The sequence below is a fragment of the Cavia porcellus genome, unplaced genomic scaffold (genome assembly GCF_034190915.1).
Source record: "Cavia porcellus strain 051 isolate PalLab524CR breed Dunkin Hartley unplaced genomic scaffold, mCavPor4.1 scaffold_18, whole genome shotgun sequence".
NCBI classification, from domain to species: domain Eukaryota; kingdom Metazoa; phylum Chordata; class Mammalia; order Rodentia; family Caviidae; genus Cavia; species Cavia porcellus.
In genome coordinates this window covers 52,336,423-52,352,338 of record NW_026947501.1, presented here as the reverse complement: position 1 = coordinate 52,352,338, position 15,916 = coordinate 52,336,423, and the positions used below count along the sequence as shown (strand labels likewise).

General features: G+C 44.5%; 1 protein-coding gene across 1 annotated transcript in view; it reads right to left on the bottom strand.

Annotated features, from left to right (window-relative positions):
* The window catches only part of Mgat4a (alpha-1,3-mannosyl-glycoprotein 4-beta-N-acetylglucosaminyltransferase A), a 110,811-nt gene that overhangs the window by 78,892 nt on the left and 16,003 nt on the right, over window positions 1-15,916 (bottom strand). The gene's annotated exons all lie outside the window — the stretch shown is intronic.

The following is a 15,916-nucleotide window of genomic DNA, read 5'->3' as shown; positions in this document are numbered from 1 at the left end:
ATGACTATGGGGAAGACCTACTGGGCGTGTTTACAAGCAGGAAATGCTAACAGCTGACATGGATATAAAAGTGAATCAACAGAGATAATGGTCAAAGAGAAAACTTCATCATTTTAACAGATATTTATAAGTCTAATAATGATTGGGTTGGGTTTTTGTTTTGTTTTTTTTTTGCAGTTGTGTAGCAAAGATGGCCATTCAGTCATCAACAGAATTAGTTTTCAAAGTTTTGTGATTTGATGCTATAAGTGCAGAAGAACAGAAGCAATGGTTAAGTCAGAGCCTATTCAAGAGACCTCTGAAATCTGGCACCGGAACTTATAGGCTGTGTCCCAGGTTAATACCTGATGGCTAATGATCAGCTTGTCACAGTCAAAAGCCATTACACGGAGTAAAAATACGGCTTTGCAATATCTAAATTCTTCATTACAATGTATAGTAAAGGTGTCGCTCTCCCTTTTTCTTGCATCTGTATTATTTTTAAAATTATTTATAATATGAATAAATAATTCCGACATTTGGGGTTTTCTGGTTTTAAGAACTGTAAGGGCAGGAAGAAATCAATACAGCAACATTTCACAGCTCGGCTCACTCTCCTGGCTCCTAAAAGGTCATCTGCCCCGCGAGGCCAACTCTAGCTGCTCCTCTAGTAAGGTCAGGAGACAGAGGCCGGTCTTTCTCTAGATCTCACAAGTTGCAGCTACCACATAAAATACACACACTGAACTTTCCGTATGTAGACTGAGTACACCTCTTAAACATTCCTAAGGCCGTGCCCATCTACTTTTCTGATGTTTCCCTTCTATTTTAATATTCTCTGAGAGCCATCCTATTGGCCTCTCTTGACGCACATCCACCCTTTCTTCCCCACACAGATGTTACTACCACCTTTTCCCGGATGGGAAGAGCATACACCATTCTGTTTCTTATCTTCCCCTTCAGTAGTCTCTGGGCATCATGGGGATCATTTAAGGGCTTCTGTCTTTTAAGGATCACTAGTGTCACTCAGGATCATTTGTTTCAAGACCGGAGCCCCAGCAATGTGTGTGCCCTCACCCTCTGCTCGTGCTATCTGGTTACGAGAGTCACCCTTCTCCCTTCATTTCAGGAAACTCTACTCATCCTTCCAGACGCTCGATGGCACTTCCCTGGAAACTCTCTCTGACCTCCGTCACGGTTTAGCTCCTCTGTGTCTTGTTAACTAACTACACACCTCTGTGTCCCGATCAGCTGAAGGCCCTGATGTGCAGAAACCCCCAAGACCATGCCCAGGTTCAGTGATTTACTAAGACTGAGAGGCGATCTCAGGCAGGTGTGGAAACTGCGTGGAGAAAAGTCACATGGGGATGCAGGTCTAGAGGAAACCAGACACAGGCTCCCAAGAATCTCACAGCGCTGCAGTCACACAGGACACACCCAATTCCTCCAGGGGCTCTGACATCGTGTGTGAAAGGCTGTCAGCCAGGGCAGCTTATTAGAGGCCCACAGCCCAAGGTTGTTCATAGGGTCTCCTCGGATTGGAGGCAGCCTTCGTTAGCCCACACCAAAATTCCAGATTCCAAGAAAGCAAGCAGGTGTTCAGACAAACCGCAAAGCTTGTGCAAACAGTTTAGACACAAGAGTCACTCAGACCATGTAGGGGAAGTTTCACATCTGTGTTTACCGGCCAGGTTCCCAGGCACCAGCCAAGGCCAGCCCGCAGGCCTGCCTCTCTGATCACAAGAGCCTCAGCACTGCTAGGTTAACTCTTTGCTGTACAGCTGGGATCAGGAAAGAGGAGACAGGGGAGATGCAGGAAGCCTGGGGTAATGGTTCTCGGCTGGGGCGCTCATCAAAGTTGTCTGGGGGAAGATTTGAAAACTGTCCCCAGGACTTCCAAATCCTGGCATCACAGTGGGGCCCTGGGTCCTCTCCTCAAAAAGCAACTCTAAAGCTGTATCAGGAGAGTCATTCAACGCTCTGGAAATCAACCATGTTCAACAGATTGAGAAGTGTTTATACATGAGGAAGACTCTTTAGAATAGCAGAGTTTAGGGTGCTCTTGCCTGGAACTGTTCTTGTCCCCAGTTCTGCTAGTTCAGAAAGTCAGGGTGGGGCAGGTCTTGAAAGCCAGAGCCTCCCTGCTGCTGCCAGAGGGGACACATCTAGCTTGGGGCTTTGCCAATCCAAGTGGCAATGGCAAAGAGACGCAAACACAAGGGCCAGCATCTCCCTTAGGCACAGGCTCCTGCTCTGATGGAGGAGGAAGAACTGGCCCAACCACCCAGCCCTTCGCAGGAGTCCCAGGGCAAGATGGTGCCTCACAAAGCCCAGACCTGCTGGAGGCTATGAGCCTGTGTTGCAGACCAGAGCAGGCCTAACCCACATGATAGAAGCCTGCCAACCAAAGAGCAAAAGAAACCAGAGGAAATTCAGGCAGGGCAGGTGTAAACACAACCCCAAGAGTGCCTGCCCCCACCCAGGTCCATGCACCTCCATTACCAGCAAAGGGAGCCTTCCTCACGCAATATGGCTGCGACTTCCACCCTACCTCTGCTGACCACCATGCTCAAAGACCCTGGTGTGACTCCTCTAGGAAACCACGCTTCCCAGTAAAAACGAATCCAAACCAAATCACCACCGCTACCACCTTCAGGAGACAAAAAAAGAATGCAGAGCTACATCCCTATATTATCTAAGATGCACAAAGCATTACAAGACAGGCGGAGAAAAATTTAAATGTGGCCCACACTTGGGGGAAAAAAAAATCAAGCAATCAACAGAAGCGGTTTCTGAGTGTTCCCAGAGGCTGGATTTAGCAGAGGAAGACTGTAAAATGGCAACTATAAAAGTATGTTAAAGGAACTAAATAAAACTATGTTTAAGGAATTAAGGGAAAGTGTGATGAGACTGACTCAATAGGAAAAATAAAGAGAGCAAATATAAAATGAAGTGGAAATTCTGGACTTGTTACAGCACTAAAACGAAAAATTCACTAGGGAGGCCCAGCAGATTCCAGACAGCAGAAGAACAGAAGAATCAATGAACTTCAAGGTAGATTAATAGAAACCATCCAACCTGAAGACCAGAAAGAAAACAAAGACAGATGAAGTATGAGATATTCGGTACACCCAGAAGGAGAGAGATTAGCAGGGTGGAGGCTGAAGTGAAGGAGAAATGACCTTCCACATCCCAGCATCAGAGGAGGTAAAATGTCAATCAATGACCCATGAATGACATCACACTTACCGTGAGAAACTGGAGATTTTCCCACTGTATCAAAAACAAGGCAAGGCTATCTGCTTTCACCACTCCTATTTAATATAGTAGACATGCTAGCTAAGGTGATAACAATAAGACAAGGTAATAAAAAGTACATAGACCAGGAAGGAAGAAATAAAATTGTCTTTGCAGATGACTTGTTTATCTATGTAGAAAATTCCAGAGACTCAACAACAAAAGCCTCCTGGAACTAATAAGCAAATACAGCAAGCTTATTAGCATACAAGGTTAATGGTATGATTTGCATCTAAAATGTACCCCAAAAGTTTCATGTGTTCAGAGCTGGGGTTTTGGGAAGTGACTGGGTGATAGGGTCACTGTACTCAGGAGTGGATCAACCTGCTGTGAAGAGCTGAGACCTGCCTGGAAGAGGTGAGTCACTGGGGCGTGACCTGGAAGCCTGTTTTCTGGTCCCCAGACTCGGCTCTCCCTGTTTCTTGGCTGCTGTGAATCAAGTTAAGCGATTCTTTTCCACCAAGCTCTTCTGCCATGCCATTTCTGCCTTGGAGTCAGCCAACCATGGGGCCGAGCCCCCTGAAAAAACTGTGAACCAAATAAAAGTCTCCTTCAACTTGTAGGAGTTAGGTATTTTGTCTCAGCAACAAGAAGACTAATACGATTAATACACAAAACTCAATTGTATTCTTGTATATTAATAATGAACAACTAGAACTTAATGCTTAAAATAGAATATCACTTAGCTTAGCACCTTAGCTATAAATCTAACGAGGTTTGTTAGATTTAACTTTGCTAGGCCAGGGATATAACCTCAGCGGAACAGTGCCTGCCTGGCAAGTGCAAAGTCATGAGTTTGATTCCCAGTACCAAAAAATAAAAAAATTTAACTCTACTGAAGAAATTATAGATCTAAATGGATATTTTATGACATTGGTTCCTCCCAGTTTAATATACAAAGAAAAATCAATAAAACCAAAAGTTAATTCTTAGTAAAAACCTTCCCTCAGAAAAACACCTTAGGTTTAGGGGATAGTCGGTGCATGGGTGGCTGGACCACAGAAGCATATTAATCGAATAAAAGACAAAACCACATGAAACTTTCAAGAGGTACATTGAAAGCATTGGACAGTGCTAGGCCCGTAATAATATATGTCAGTAATCCCAGCCACTCAAGAATTCAGGCAGAAGGATTATAAATTCTAGACCAGCTTGGGCAATTTAGGGACACCTTGCCTTAAAACTAAACGAAAAATAATTAGGAACATAGCTCAGTGTTAAAGCACTTGCCTAGCATGCTCAAGGCCCTGCGTTTGATCTCTACCATCAGCAAAATAAAGTTTCTCCTGGGGAGAATAGAAAAAAATGAGACTCAATGACTTCTCGCAGTCATGTGCTGCTACAAGACAGAGAAGGCATGACTTAGGAATGCAAAACAAACACATTTTCAACCTAAAATTCTTTACCCAGCCATCAATAAAATGGGAACCTAGAATTTTAAAATATTTGGACAAATATCTATTTAGCAAGCTATTGGAGAACATCTTCCAGCAAAGCAAAAGATTAAGAAACTAGGAACCAGTAAACAGGATCCCAAAACAGATAGCAGGATGGGCACCCCAGGGTGGTGTGAAGGGCAGTCTCAGAGCAACACCTCTGCAGGAGGCTGGAGGGGGACCCAGTCCAGATGGAAGAGGACAGGGCTTCTGGAGGAAACCAACTGGAGAGGAAATAAAATCAATGTTATCTGGCATACTAACGCATTTGGAAAGAACTGGCAGATCTGTGGCATATCTGAAGACTTAACTGGGAAAAAAAGTACAGAAAATTATACAAGGAAAGAAAGAATCATTAATGCCAGTAAGAACAAAAAGTTTTATAATAAGGTAAGGTACAGATATAATACCTGACTCAAAAGCAAGATACTTTTACTTAGCCACAATAATATATAGTGATTTAGCTAAAAATTATATGGGTCCTCTATTAAAAACAGGAGAAGGAAAGAAAGAAAAAGAGGGAAACTTCCTCCAACCATCGGAAGCCTAGAGGTGAGGTCTAAAACTGAAAACAACAACAACAACAACAACAACAGAAATAAGCACTGTGTGTATGTAAGTTAATGTTATAGCTTATGTCTGGATGTCCCCCAAAGCCTCATGCAGTCATAGCTGGGACTTTATTAGAGACAGCTGAATCTACAGTGTGTGACTAGAATTGATTCACAGTGCAATGCCAGGATCATGGGCACTAGAAGTAGGAGATTGAAAGCTCCCCACCGTAAAGGTGGATAGCCTGGATAAGATATAAAGGACAGAAAAGAACTCTCATTGCCCCTTTTACATGCTTTGCTGTCTTCTGCCCACCATGAACTGTTACTCCTCTGTGATGCCCCTCGCCACACCACCGTGCCTTGGAGCCAGCTGACTATGGGCTGAAACCTCTACAAGCCATGAGCCTAAAACTTTTCCTCTTTTAACTTGTGGGTTGGGCTTTTGGCCTCAGAACCAAGAAAAATAACTAGGACAGTTAGAAACATGAAATACCAAAACTATAGTAACCCAAGGAGTTGAAAATAGCTACTTGTCAGGAATGATACTGGAAGGGTACAGGGCAATGGAGCTAGAGACTCTTTTATAGTACAAGATTAAACTTTGGTGTCAACCAGATTTTTAAACTATGAATATATTCCACTTTAATAAAAAATTTAATTTTAAAATTCCCATGAATAGCTACCAATAATATGCTTTAACTGAAGGACCTAGAAAACAGAGGAGACCAACTTGACTTACTAGGATACAAAAAAGAAAAAAAATCACAAGAAACTGATGACTAAAGAACTCAGGAGTGCTGGGTGCCAGGTGCCAGGGGAAAGGGTTTGAAGAGACAGCACGATGCCAATGCTCAGGAGGCCAAGACAGTAATCTGTGGGGGAGCTTCTGCTGAGGGCTCACACAGCTGCTCTTGGTTGTCATGGCACCCAGGTGGCACACAGGCAGGTAGCTGCCACGAGAGTCAAAGGGGACAAGGAGCCATTGTGGGGGAGCCGAGGTGCTGAAGCTACAATCCTGGAAAGGTAGGACTGTGGCAAAGAAGCCTCGTGGGATGGCCGTGGTAGTGGTTATACAAGAGCAAAGGCGGCCAACAATTTCGGGCTAAGACTGAAAACAAAGGATGGAGAGATGCAGACGACAAACAGGAACTGGCTCCTGAGGACTACTGACACATCAGGGTGAGGCACTGCCAGCTGTCAGTCAAACCTGCAATCCTCTTACACAACCCCTCAGCAGCGCCTGTGACAAAGCACTTCCCTCAACCGACTCCTGCGGGGACAGTTTCCCAACAGCCTTGCTACTGCACTAGTTGCTTCCCCTCTACCTGATGGCACAGGGACCCTCTCATCCCAAGGCGGTGACCCCACTCCCACGCCAGCGACACCCAGCTTGCATCTCTGCCACAATGTTTATTTTTGATGGCAAAATTCCTGATGTCCGCCTCTGAGACCTCTCCTCCTCTCACCCTGCTGGTTTTAATAAATGGCTCTGCCATCCCCTGGGCTTCTCAGACCAAAGCCTAAGCAGTGCCCGTGGTCTCTCTTGTCATTTTGCCACCTCCTGGACCCACAGCACAGCCAGTCAGGCCTACCTGGGAAACACCAGTGGAATCCAACCACTGCCACTCTAGGCCATCAAGGAGGGTCTCACCCAACAGAAAAGCCTTCTACTGGACTCTTCCAGTGCCGCCCTGCCTCCTCACTCTCAGTGTAAAACTTTCCCAAAGCTTCCTGCTGTGGAATGAAGTCCTCTCAGCCACTGGGATCAGCCCCTCGCCCACTCCTCCAACCTCACCTCCTCCCGCACTTCCTACCCCGGGCCACACGCGTTTCCTGTGCGCTCTTTCATGTGCAGTGCTCGCTTCTGCCTCAGGACTTGGAGACTGGCACTCTGCAGCTGGGAGCCCCGCTCAGCCTCTCGTCTGGCTGCCGCCTAGCCAGGCTTCTGTTCTGCTCAGAGGGGCCCCTCTCTGACTCACCCTGCATCTAAACAGCCCCACTCCTACCTCCTCTTCACTATCCTGGCTTGTTTTGTCGGGATCCCTCACTGTCTGAAATTCCTTAGCCTATTTAGCTGTCCAACTGCTCTTATGTAAGCCTCTCTTCCTTGGCATCTCTATAAATAGGCTCTGTGACAGCAAGAATGTCACCTGCCTTGTTTACTGGCACTGTCTAAAGTAACGGCACACAGTATGTGCTCAATAAACACTAATGAATGGGCAAATCATCTGAGCTAGAGACAGAAAATCAAATGTGAAAAGCTCCCATGTCAGGAGCACCGTGCCAGCAACCACTGATTCTCTGTAACTGGGGCTTGTAAGTTTCCACCAGGTCTCAAGTCCTCAGGCACCAAGACCAACAAAGTCCACACTGGGTGACTCCACTACGGCGGACTGGCTTCTGGGGACCACCTCTAGGGACACCAGAGGCACAAGGCGTGTGCAGGAAGGAACTTCCTCAGCAAGGCCAAGGCCACTGGAGTTCCCATTATCCTCTTCTTGTTCCTAGTTTTCAGATCATGAGACCCAAGTCACCTCTGAGAACCAATTAGGTCAGAAGGGGCAGAGCCCGTGTCCCTGAAGGAGGTGGCTTCTCCATTGCAGACTGACAGAGAACTTCCTCTCACGACAGCCTCAGCCAAACTGCACCCCACAAGAGACATGTCCTCTCCCTGCGGTTCAGATTCACCCAGAAGCAGTTCAAAAGCGAGTGCAGGTTTCCCAGACAGATTTCTTTCCCACCACTGTCACGCATTTCACAACAGGGCAATCAACTACGCCCAGAGCTTTGAGTAAGACTAATTTACAACTGTCACCCAAGCAGGACTGCTGATAGCATTCCTTTCTCCTCAAAGGCCTGGGTTTGAAAGGCAATCACATGACTGCCCCAACTGTCCAAGAAGAAAGAAATGTCCATAAAAATTACCTAAAGTCAAGTGTCTGAGCCGGTGTCACCAGGAGTCTGAATTTTATGAAATCAACTAATGGTAAAATTCCTATCGTGAGACACAAAGAACTGAGCACATACAAACCTGGAGTGTGATGGATACAATCGGGATACTGAATAGACGGAGAAAAACAATAACAGAGGAGGTGTAAAACTGGGTCCAAAATGTAGCCTACCCCGTATGCAGTGAGACAGAAAAGCCAAGTCTACTCTTTAGCATGACTTGAACCTCAAAAGACAAGCTCCAGAATGAACAAGGATGAAACGTTATCTAGTACCAGAGCGGAGGAAGGTGAGCCGGAATCCCACCAGGAACTAGAGACCAGAATGGTGTCAAGAGCACCCACGAGGGCCTTCAGAGTAAACAGCAGAGGGGCACCTCCAGGGTGCAGCTTTCCCAGCAGCTCTACAATAATCTGAGAAAAAACAGAGCAAGACACAGAACACACGACACAACACTATTCAAAATTTTTAAACACACAAAAGTATACATAACGCATATACATACAGTATATGAATAGTCACATACATAAATCAGCATGTAAAATAATGAATGAGGAAGGTGTGCGTTTCTGTAATTCCAGCTACTCAACAAACAGAAGCAGGGAAATCAGAAGCCTGAGGCCAGCCCTGCAATTTAACAAGATCCTACCGCAAGATAAAACTATAAAATATACATACATATATATATATATGCGCACCAGGAGTCGTGGTGCACACGTGCAATCCTAGCACTCAGGGAGCTGAGGCAGGAGGATTGTTTCAAGTTTGAGACCAACCTGGGACACAAAGTGAGCTAGAGACCACCCTGAGCTGCACAACAACATTCTGTCTCAAAAAGACAAAAAACAAAATACACATACAGGCACAGAGGGAGTGTAGCTCTATTATAGATCATTTGCCTGGCACACCCAAAGCCCTGAGTTCAATCCCTAGTACCATAAAAAACCCTAAGGGAGTATACGAACATGATGCAGTTGAGAGGGACAAATGTAAAAAATGGGTGGCAGGTTTTAGGTAAGTCTGCCATGATTTATTACTTAAAAATGAAAAGCCAAGCATGGGTAGTATATGCCTTAATCCCAGCATTCTGGGAGGCAGGAGGATCTCAAGTTCAAGCCCAACCTGAACCATTTAGCAACTTAGTGAGACCCTGCTTCAAAATAAACATTAAGAAACAGCCGGGGGTGTGAAGGCCTTGGTTTAATCCCTAGTGCTATTTTAAAAAACAATGAAAAAGAAAGGGAGGGAGAGAGAAGAAAAGTATAAAGAACTAGGATAAATATGAAAGACCTGAGCAATGAAAGTACACTGTTTCAATGTTATTTACTGGACTTTTGAGTACACATTTAAACAGTGTTAAAGGGGCTAAGTGAGAAGACACAGCCTCTGCCCTCACGAAGCTCATTTAGACTCCATCCTAGTCCAGTTGTGTCTGGTGCTCTGCAATTTGCAGGATCCACCTGCAAATCCTGTTTGCCTGCATTATGTCTTCAAGACTTCGGGTTTAGAAACACAAGAAGATGGCGGCTTGCTAGGTGGCTGGGCAGAGAGCCTCTCTGGGAAAAACAGCTCAGACACTGGAATTTGACAACATGGAGAGCGCCAGATGCGGGGAGAGGGATTCTCGCGACCCAGGAGGAAACTGAGGGTAAAGGAAAAGGGGAAGAGGAAGGCTGGAGCCAGATGTGCTCACTGAGACCAGTCCACGCTGTGCTGGGCACATCATGGAGTTGGACATCCATGGTTGTGCTGAAGCTGCGGCCACCAATAATGGGAGTTGGTGAGTCCCAGGCCTGTGGCGAGAGGGCGCGGCGTATTGCAGAGTGGAGCCAAGGTGGAGAACTGCATTAATTTGAGGTGAGTGATGGAGATTGGGTCCCTCAGCAGGTGTGGCCGGCAGGTAGACATATTGGAATTGGGCGGGATGGGCCAGAGTCTGGCACTGCGGTGGTGTCAGTCAGCAGCCCCTGGCCCAAAGAGGACTGGTGGGACCTGCTTGGGCTGAGTCATGCCCCTGGTTGGGATCCAATAGCTAGGGACAAAACTGTCCGGAATTTGTGACGTCTGACTAAGTTGCTGAAGGCACTCGCCAGTTGACTGGCTCAGAAAGGAGGGGCCAGCCCAGAGTCCCTGTGTGCACCTCAGATAACAACGAACTGGAGAGGGCAGCAAAACCCCAGCCAGCACGCTTCAGAAAAACCGTAGGCAATACGGAGAGGGCCTGAGACCTCCACCACACGCCTGTCTAAAAGAAACCAGAAATATGACAAAAGAAGGAAATAAGGAAAAAACCTCCAGCCGCTGACCCTGGGAAAACAAGTCCAGGAGAGGTAACTATAGGAGATACAGTGCAGCAATCATGCAATATTGGCCACGACATCAGCAGACATAAAAAATATCTTCATGACCTTATAGACGAACTTAAAACTGAAATTCTAATCCAAGTGAGGCAAGATAAAAAAAGATTAATAAAAGAAATTCTAAGCCCCTTTCAAGAAGCCACAGATGAATGGAGGAACCTAGAAAAGGAAGAGAAACCTTGGGTGATGAATATAAACAAAATCTACAATACATGAAACAGATCCAAAGAGATTACCAGGAAATTAAAAACTCCATTGAAAGCTGGCAAAATGCCTTGACAGAAACTAAAATTAACCTTTCAAAACTTGAAGATAGATTTGCAATGTGTGATTGTGAAAGAAAATAACAAGGAACCAGGAAGTAACAATTCAAAGTCTAGAAGACGACAAGAAGATCTATAATTTAAGAATAAAAAACGTGAGCAAAGAAGCAGGAGTAACCACAAATGAGTTACAAAGGCTATTCACAGAAATAATTAAGGACAACTTCCCAAGCATAGGAAAAAGAAATGATATCCAGATAAATGAGGCATACAGAACTCCAACCAACTACCACCAAAACAGATCTATACCCAGACATATAATAATCAAGATCCCAGAAATCTACCACAAGAACAGAATATTAAAAGCAGTCAGAGAAAAGAAACAGATCACCTATAAAGAAAAATCCATCAAAATAACAACACACTTCTCAACACAAACTATCAAATCAGGAAGATCTTAGGGGGAAATAGTTCAAACCCTGAAAGAAAATAACCTCCAACCCAGATAAATGTACCCTGAAAAACTCTCTCTCTCAAAATTAATAGAGAAACAAGATGTTTCCAAGACAAGGAGGAACTGTGGGAGTTCGTGGCCACCAATCCAGCCCTACAAAAAATACTGAAGGACATTCTAGAGAGACAGAGAAAAAATACCAGGATTCCAGCAACAGTGGCAGAGAGGCCTCAATGAATGGGGCAGACAGTGGAATGAAGGAGAAAAGTGGACAAATAATAGCAGAAAAATAGAATAGCAGAGATGAGGCAAAGAGGGTAGGCTATAATCTCTGATATAGATAGCCTTGATACACTAACAAAAAGTAACACAGGCAGAGTACATTAGGAGGCAGGATCCATCGAGATGCTCTGAATAGGAAATATACTCAACCTGAAAGAGGGTTAATAAACTGAAAGTCAAAGATGAGAAAACAATACTCTATGACAGGGAACCAGAGAGTAATAGGGAAAACTTGTCCAGCAGCTGCAGATAGGTTGGAAAGTCATGACACTTTTGTGCAGTGGAGAACTACACAGCTATAAGGAAGAAAAACTTTATGTCTTTAGTAAGTAAAGGAATACAGCTCAAGATCAAGCTTAGGAGTAAAAAAGGTTCAACACCACTTAGATAGATAATAGGCTTCCCCCCTAATCTAAAAATTAAAGGAGTTAGTGGGACCCAAAATATACAAAGCACCCTGAGAAAGGGAAAGGGGAGAAACTGCCTAAAAAAAGAAGGCAGAGGACATTGTTAATAGTGTATCAGGACTTAAAAGCCATATTAGTCTTTATCACCCTGTTTAGCTTGATTTTATTTTGTTCCAGTCTGTCTACTCATACTAGATTTGAGGGCACAGACAGCTATCCCAAAAATAGCAGGCTATACTACAGTAAATATCCTTAATTCCCTATTAACTTAACTGAAGCCCTGTATTACTTACATTGTCTTACTATGACTAATCTTATTTGAAGCTGATTTGTTAGACCGCTGTTTTGTCTTGAATGATTTTATTCAAATTTGATATGCTTGACAGTATCAAGTCTAAGAGTAGAGGCAACTACTCTGAAGAAGACAAGATATAAAAAGATACCCATTACAGTTTATTAACTGCTTTTGAAGTCCTACAATGTCTTGAATGTTGTGTTTTTATTAAAATTGCTATGTGATGCTATGTTCAATTATATTATGCCTGATGATATACACAATTCTATTGAAAATAACAAGAGATAACATAGTAGATCACCTTTATATGTTTTATATGTCTTTTGCATTTCATGTTTTTCTAGGAATTTGTTTTGTTGTCTTGTTTTGATCTGTTTTTCCCTCTAATACAGAAAGAATAGGTACACATGTAGAGATCCACACATGTGGAGAATCTCTAAACAGTTTACAGGAATAGATTATATAATGCACGATGTAATGAACAGATACTTTGAAGAAGAAAAGACACTAAGATACCCAGTGCTAATTCTGTAGCATTATGATATAAAATCTAGCAATACTATTATTCACTGTTCAGAGTGATATTAATCTAGTCTCTTATGTTTCAGTGTACGTAAAGATATGGACAGATACTTCAAAGAGAACGAGAGACATTATGGCAGCCATTACTGACTTCCCCAATGTCAGGTCCTAAAAAGCCTTCATCATCCTGTTATGACTCGATTAGTACTATACTGTTTAGTATGTATTCACTGTCACTGTGTGTGAAGATGGGGACAACCATGTGGAAGAAAGCTAGAGACAATAAGATAGATGTGAAAATTTCCAGTGGACTTGCTTTGAAATCCGAGTTTCTTAAAATTATTTCCTTATGATCTGTTTTGTTCTGTTTAATCTTACCTTCCTTAAAATAAAATAAGACTTCGGGTTTATATTTCTCCCATGATCAACAGTGAAATGGGGAGCAGAGCTATGAAATAATAAAGTCTCCAGAGAGCTAAAGGACTATCCCAAAATGAAAGTAAACTACAAAAAAAAAGTGCAGAAAACCACTGCAAGTCCTCAGGAAAAGGGAGCTCTGAAGAGCTCCTAAATAGTTGCACACGTGGGCTGCCGTGCCCTGCCCTGCCCTGCCCTGCCCTCCAGCGCAGGAACCAAACCCTGGGACTCCAGAGCCAGCCCCGTCTACTGCCCTCTCCCCAGTTCTCCCTGTGCTCCTCAGTGACATCACCCAGGAGTCCACGGTTTCCCCCCAAACCCCAAACCCACACATTCCATGACTCCCTCAGAAACAGTGTCAAAACCCCTGCACCCCACCCTGCACCCCTATGTCCTCTAACCACCTGCAAACGTTCTGCCAGCTGCCTGGGTTCCCCTGCATCAATGACGAAATAGACCACACAGGTCTGGGCGGCTCCCTGATCACTTCCACGTGCAGCCCTGCCCACTGGCTCCCATTCAGATCTAAAAAAAAGGAAACTGAGACCAGGAATGTGGTTTGCTAAATTTGATGGAGCTACTCATGCTTTTCATCACAAGCCGTGACACTGGGGACTTCTTGTTTATGTATCAGAACAATAAATCTAAAATCCTAAAACCTAGTGTTCTGTGTTTTGGGAGCAGGGGGCTTCTACCTACCCTGAATTCTGGCACACGTTTTACTATGACCACTACAACAGGGGGCACTCAGTGGGTAACAAAGGTCTCCTACCGTCACTGAGGTTAATACCAGCAACCTGCCCCCAGACCCACCTACTTACGGGGACCTGAGGAATAAAGCCGGGGAATTAGCTTAGGGGGTGAGTGCCTGTCTGGCAAGTACAAGGTCATGAGTTCGATCCCCAGTACCAAAAATATAAATAAAAATGGACTGGTAATGTAATTTAATGGTACAGTGCCCCTGGGTTCCACTTCCAGTGCTGGGGGAAACAAAACACCCACCCCACCACCACCAAAAAAAAAAAAAAAAACCTGAAACATATTTAATAGGTAAAAGTTTATTTTGTAAATAGTAGTACAAGAGAAAACTTTGAAAAATAAAGATGAAAGCTCAGGGTTGTGACAGATACCTGTCATCCCAGCACTCTGGGAGGCTGAGGCAGAAGGATCATAAATTTGAGCCCAGCCTAGGCAACTCAGCGAGATCCTGTCTCAAAATAAGTTTTAAGAGGGGCTGAGAATGTAGCTCAGTGGGAAGGCCCTGCATTCAATCCTCAGTACCAGAAAATAAAATTAGGATAAAAAGGTAAGACCACGACCCCATCTCCTCCAGAGCCCTTCAGCTCTCCTCTCCCTTTCACCGCCATCACACTTGCTCTTAAGAGCTAACAGAGCTTCCAGTCCTGTCTCCACCCCCACCCCACCCCCCGTACCCCTGGCTTCCTCTGTTCTTTGGGCATTTGGGCCTCTGGTCCATCAGGCCGGACTTCTCGAGTCCAGGAGTGTCCACCATTCTGTCCCCTGCCCCCGGCCCACACTGAGTTTCTCAGTGTCCCAGGGACCCTTTCTCCAAGTCCTCGCCTTCAGACCAGCTCCCAAGGCACGCAGTGGGGGGACCCTGCTCATCCCCAGCCCGCAACCGGCAGCTTTTGCGTCTCCATCACCTTTGCCTTCCCATCTCTTCACCCAAGGACAGACAGACAGACAGACAGACAGACAGTGTCTGTAACTCAGGGGAAAGGTGAGCAGTGAGGAGATGCAAATTGCTTCCCTCAGAGCAGCAGCTGAACAAAACTCCTCTGTAAAAGACAAGTTTCGAACTCAGGGACTGCTAGGAAAAATGACCTGAGAACATCAGCGCACACCCCAAGCCAGGAGGGCTGCGCACCCCACTTCCTCAGTGGCTCACATGGGTGCCCGCAGCTGGTCACCACCCGCAGGGCCGCACGCTTAGGGTCTGTGCATTTTATGCGTGTGTTACACTTCGGTTACAACCTTGAGGGACAGGGAAAGTGTTCCGAAGCCAGCAAAGGTCTAAACCTGCTCAGAAGCACAACCTACTCCCGGGCTAGAAAGTCCTATCTTATCAGCCCAGCTGTAGAAAACAAAAAAATAAAAATAAAAATCCTGGCTTGTGAACATTTTACTTTTTAAACTGGAAAAAATTTTTCTAAAAAGTGAACACTCTCTGCAATTTGATATTACTTTCTAGCTCCCTGATGGGAAAGTAAAGAACAGAGCTTTTTAAAAAGTGACCTACTTTTTATCTTTAGGTTTTGAAAACTAAACACTAAGCTGAACAGGCAAACAAAATAGACTTTATCAAAAAAAGATACAGGCTCTGCTTTTCTCGTGTAAGTTAGTTAAATCCAAATGTTAATTAAATCAATCCTGTCCCCAGAGTCTGATGTTGGTTATGACATAACGGGCCACTAAAGTTTTCTTCCAAAAATTAAGTCCTTGTTTTCCCACAGAAATTCAAGTTAAATTAAACTTCATAAAAAATGTCAACTAGGTCTCCTTCACCCCAGGCCCAGCACAATGTTTAGAAGAAAACAAGTACTCAAATGCTATATATATTTTAATAGATGTGCAAATCAAAGCACATAAATCACCCTGGAGAGAGGAGTGGCTGAACAACTGTGCATGGACACAGTGGAGTGCTACTCAGCTGTAAAGCAAAAAGAAGGGAAGGGTGATT